A 6,067-nucleotide genomic window follows, 5' to 3' on the forward strand; every position below is an offset into this window, starting at 1 on the left:
CTTTCTTCAAAGCGGCCAGGGGCTTACGTCAGGGTTGCTCCCTATCTCCACTCCTTTTCATTCTAGTTATGGAATCTCTGAGCCTACACATAAAGAAAGCGATCCAACAAGAGATATACAAGTCTCTCCCCATTTGCAGGGATATATTCATGTCGCATAATCTTTTTGTTGATGATATCCTTCCGTCAGCCATACTGTGCAAATCAACATGGATATGTATCTATGAAATCTTTGGGAGATTTCAAAAAGCCACCGACATGTATATCGACGATTTAAAATCTTCATTCTATGTCGCTGATGTGAATGGAGGTATAATCACATTTCTAACAGATCTTTTCAACATTAAAGCATTTCCTATCCTGAAGGGCTTCAAACATCTGGGATTCAATTTGAAACCTGTGGGTTACAGATTGGCCGACTGGTCATGTATTCCAAATCGGTTCTATAAGAAAATATCTACATGGGAATACAGGTGCTTATCAATTGGAGGTCGCGCCATTCTCACACAATCCCTGCTGCTACAAATCATGGTTTATTGGGCACACCTTTTCTATATCCCTTCATCTACTATTTACAGTTTAAACAGAATGATAGCTAATTTCATATGGGGAGGACAGAAGGAGAAGATAAAATATCACCTCAGCAAGCTTTCGAAGTTGACACGGCCAAAAAATATGGGAGGTTGGGGCATATTGGATTTACACTCCTTTAGAAGAGCCCTTCTATGTAAATCAATGTGGAAAGTGATTATGGATGAATCCAACTGGAGCAAAACCATTAGAGCTAAGTACATGGATGAGCAAGACATGACATATTGGTATAGACAACGCTCCACTAGATCCACCAACGGCTCATATATATGGAGAGGTTTTAAAAGATTGGAGTCGTTCTTTAGAAAAAATTTGATTTGGAAATTCCAATCCGGATCCAATATTATCATTGGATTTGATGAATTCGCAGGTATGGGAGAAAAGATCCGTATCTCCTCTCAACTTTTGAGAAATTTACACAGCAGGGGATATTTCTTTTGGGCTAGTGCAATAAAAAAATGGGATGGTGTTATTCCAATCTGGAAAACTGCTACAGAAATGCAATTACCCGGTGCTCTGGAATCCCAATGGAATGCTATCACTATTTCATTGCAATCGCGTGGATTGTATCGCTCGTCAGATAGGGATTGCCTCGTTTGGAAAGGTCTCAGTGGTGCATCGGCTGTATATGCAAAGCATATATATCTCCAAATTTTATTATCAGAGTCCGATACATATCATAATATTTTCCCCCCAGCGTTTTGGAAATTTGGATGCCCTTTAAAAATCATTATTTTTTCTTGGCTGGTTTTTCATGACAGGAATCTCACTTGGGAGAATCTTCAGAAGCGCAAATGGTGTGGGCCTGCCATATGCCCCCTTTGTAGATCAAATTCTGAAAATAATTTGCATATTTTCCTACAATGTCCTCAATCCCAGTTGATTTGGTAGAACTTAACTACTGACTTTGGTTTCGTCATCGTCAATGCTCCTTCTATCTATGAGGCTTCCAAAGCACGGAGCAACATGTACTGCAAGTGGAGGCCCATTTCTTTGTTAACAATCTGGGCCATATGGAAATGGCAAAATCAAATGATTTTCGATTCCAAAAGGGAACCGTTTTATAAATTTTTCGAATCTATCCTTTGTTTATATGAAGCGCTAGCTTAGCCATGACATCCCAAAGTCAGACAAGGAAGGAATCAACAGCCCAACGATGCCTATGGATATCCCTGTGCTTTTTTAAAATACACATAACTAATACTTTCAACTGTAACTCATTATCATCCACCCTTTCTTTCAACAACGTCCATTCACATGTTGCTATTCTTCCACAACCTATTATTATTTACAAAATATCCATTTTCAGAATACACATAACTAGCTATTGCAATTGTAACCCATTATCATCCACCATTGCTTTCAACAATGTCCATTCACATGTCCCTATTCTTCCCCACTCTATGCCTTACGGCGTTTCCTTTGCAACATAAGATGCAAATGCTAGTTACGTTTCTAACCCACTTTTAAATATTATGGTTCAGATTATCTAAAGTCTAATGGTTTAATCTAGATTAGGAAGTTGTACGCACAACTTAATCCAATCTAATGATATAATGCAGGTCGAAACCATTTTGCTTTAAGATTTTTCACAATTTTACTGAAACAACGAATTAAAACCTTAAATATCAATTCTAATTTTAAACTTTGTGAGGTTTATCGTATCTAGCGGCACTACTGCCGCCATCGCGTCCTTCCCGGAAACGTTGCAGAGTAACCTCACTACACACCAACCAGTTTGTTTCATAAGAATTGCCACGTCCCTCCACAGATTCAATTCATGAATAACGAATATTCATAAGTTTTGCATTGACCATCCATTGCAAACAAAATCATGAAATCACCATAAGGACCTATATAGTGTTTTTTAAATAGTGTTTTTTAAAGGTAATTAAAAAAAAAAACTTTAATAAATAATAATAAAAAAAAAAAATTGTATAACCTATAGGAGTTGTCTATAACGCGACTTTTTGAAAGCTTTTGCGGCGGATTTTTCCGGTCGAAATCCGGCAAGAATTATTGGAATCGCAAGTTTGATAGCTAGTTTCTGCACAATGAAAGCGTCCCAGGGGTTTTTCAGGGTGCTGAATCCAAATATGCAGTTAAAAAACCATTTTAACTGCAAGAAATCAAGATTTGACCTCAATTTCTTAGCCGGATTCCGTCACCGGAATCTTCAAAAAGTCGCATTATAGACAACTCCTAACCTATATTGTGTTCTCTGATATTATGTTTTAAGTAACAAAATTAGAAATAATATTCTCCGCCGATAGGGATGAAAAAGCTAAATTGCCTCATGAACGTTTCATAGTTGGCACTGACAGAGGATGGGTGTTTTGAATTCGTCGACCACTCTCCTTTTGGCGATGTTGCATCCAACAGCTTGTTTTTCATGCATAATGTCTAGGGTCAGGGATCAAAATTGAACACGTCAGAGCCTTTCAAAGGGTCTCTGGCAAGTCAGAGAAGTAATAAGAAAATTTTACCAGTCAAAAGAAATTTAAAAATTGATTTTTGTCATTTAAAAAAAAAATTGGAATAATATCTTAAAATTTTTTAAGAAGTGTTGTCAAATTGTCAATTTTTTTTTAAGTTTCATTTTTCCTGAAATTAGAATTTTAGCAATGAAAAAATTAGAATTTAAGGAATGTTGAATTTGTAAATTTCTTTTCATGTTAAAACTTAAGTCCCATTTTAGAAACTCCCATTTGAAAAACAACAGTTTCCTTTTGAGTTGTTTTTTCTAATTGTGCATATGATGCAAGTTCTTATTACGCCGTAAGGCGTTTCCCTCTGAAATCAACTCCCCTCTCTGCTTACCTGTCATCGTGTAAGCCACACGATTATATGTTAGACGATTGCAACAATTTCAGCCGTTGATCGTTGATTCAAAAGGGTTGCCCAAACGGTTTGGGCGTTTCATTTGGCAGATCGAATAGTTTCATCAGGGCAGCTGAACCGGGCTCTCTAGTGCTACATGCGTCCCACTAACCCTGTTGGCGGGCTTTTCTTGTACTGTCTGTGGGTGGAGTTGATTGATCCCAAGGCTGTACTGAGCAGGCAGCACATTCTCACAAATCCCACATTCTCACAAATCCCGGTGTTCTCAAATCCATCGTTGAGAAAGCGGACATGAGAGAAAGCGATACCGTCCTGGAAATCGGCCCGGGTACTGGAAATCTAACCCTAGAGTTGCTGCAGGCCGCCCACAGAGTCATCGCAGTCGAGATCGATCCCCGGATGATCGAAGTAGTTCACAAACGCATAAAGGGGACCGAAATGGCTCAGAGATTGGAGGTGAGTTCCAATTTCCTTTGCATCTTGTTTTTACATTCATTCACCTTATTTACCTCATTAACAATATGTCAATTCCACATGGATTGTGACTCTTCATGCCCACCCCAAGTTTCAAATCCTCAGAGACATGTTTTCCCTTCATGAGCTGTTGCTTCTATGCACCTGTGTAAGCAGCGGCTCAGGCTCCGGCTCCATGTGGATGGGGCAAGGTGTAGGTCTTCTGCCACAATCACTGAGACATATGTTTTCGAATATCTGTTGTCAGCCTGCTATAGTTCGTTGTGATATTCACATAATGGAAATGGGCATGCTTTCTGCATGACCTGACTTCAGTTCATCGTGATAATCCCATAATGGAGAAGGGTGCGCTTGCTGCATTTGTAAACTGGAAACATCAACCAAAAAAAAATCCTACATTGACAACAATACTGAAGAAGGTTTATTTGTGAAATACCACATACATTAAAACTTTTTCAAATCTTTGCCAATCTGAAAACTGGGTTTAGGGTGAATTTCTCATGCCTATGCGATGAAAACTGGCTATGGGGTGAAGTCCTCATGCTTATGTGATAGCAGCCTTCTTTTCTTCAGTTACTACCTTTCTCCAATCTAATGATGCTTAGAAGTACCTGTGTGCTTTGGGAAGCCATAATCTTGTAACGTACTGCACTTTCTGTCTGGCAATGAAAAATGCCAATTTTGGCAATAAAACACTTCTTCTTTTTGCAAATTTGATGTTGCAGATGGATTCCCTACCCCCTTATGTCCAATTGGGCACCTCAGTATTAAATTTATGCAATTCAAACCTGTAATTCCAAGATTCTGGCAAAATTTCTGCCAGATTTACAAGGAAAATGCACTGGAAAGAGATTCTGTTTACTGCAAGGTTAGCCTAAGCTATGTGCTTTGCAGGTTCCCTTGTGATGTCTTCGTAATTGTCTCTTGCAATTCCTTTTTTGTTCCTTGTGATTGCTGTCTTTGGTGATACCTTATTAATTTTTGGGATTACGATAAATCAAAGTTGCTCTTATCTAATATGACTATCTCCTTTTTCTTTTCTGTTATGGACAGTTGGTGCGAGGGGACATACTACGAACAGACTTGCCAACTTTTGACATATGTGTAGCCAATATACCTTACCAGATATCATCTCCGCTCATCTTCAAGCTTTTGTCCACCATGCCCAAGTTTCGAAGTGCCACCCTCATGCTTCAGAAGGAATTTGGCCACCGCCTCGTGGCAAAGCCTAGTGATTCCCTTTTCAATCGCCTGGCTGTCAATGTGGATCTTCTGGCCAGTACCAAGCTCCTTATGGATGTGAGCAAGAGGCATTTTACGCCATGCCCTAAAGTGGATTCCTCTGTTGTGAGAATCGAACCAAGGGCATGGCCTCCTCCAGTCGACTTGAGTGAATGGAATAGATTCACTCTGATGTGTTTCACCAGAAAGAATAAGACTCTCGGTGCAATCTTCCTGTTCATCAATTTTAATCTGGAAGGCATATATCCCTGCTATTGTTTATTTGCTCCCCAAGATTATCTTCTTTAAAGGCATTTAGAGCATGGATGGCAGCAATTTCTCAACAAACAGTATAGGTACATTTGCATTGTATGAGCAAATGGAGGAATTTTTCCTTTTTAGTTAAAAGGACGAATCATCTTTGGTTTTTCTTTGCAAGCAATACTTTAAGCAGACAGGCGTTTCAATATGAATTAGTTATGTTTTTTCGATCTCTTCATATTTATTTTCTTCAACATGTTTGAAACCTTTTCTTCTGAGAACTATTGTTTTTGCAAATATTTTACCTTGAATCAATTCTTCTCAGCATGCATTCAAGTTAGTTAGAATGGAATCACATAGGTTTTAGCAGTTTAGCCTAGTCGGTTGTCTCATTAGTGAGGACTTATGAGATGTATGTTAAAAGACTGAAACCTGCTTATGTTAAGGTGAATTTGTGCTGAAAACAGTTTTCAATACTCACAGATCAGACCTTGATCCGAAGAAACTTGTGGGTTAATGGAAACTCATGATCACAGATATAACTGAAAAAGGGAAAAGGAAACCCTCCTATTGAACGATTTCCTCTGCGAAGTTTTTCTCAAGCTCTTGTCAAATACAAGGCAAACTCTTACATTCCAGCTTAACAGAGTTCTTCGCAGAACTGAGGTTTTAAACATTTT

The 6,067-nt window shown here is 38.7% G+C and overlaps 1 pseudogene; it reads left to right on the forward strand.

The window, feature by feature from the left end:
• Positions 1 to 257: 257 nt before the first annotated feature.
• On the forward strand, positions 258 to 5,435 carry LOC149267070 (uncharacterized; annotated as a pseudogene).
• Positions 5,436 to 6,067: the final 632 nt, after the last annotated feature.

The sequence above is a fragment of the Pinus tabuliformis genome, chromosome 6 (genome assembly GCF_031772625.1).
Source record: "Pinus tabuliformis cultivar Carrire ecotype Pingquan chromosome 6, CPIR1, whole genome shotgun sequence".
Classification (NCBI taxonomy): domain Eukaryota; kingdom Viridiplantae; phylum Streptophyta; class Pinopsida; order Pinales; family Pinaceae; genus Pinus; species Pinus tabuliformis.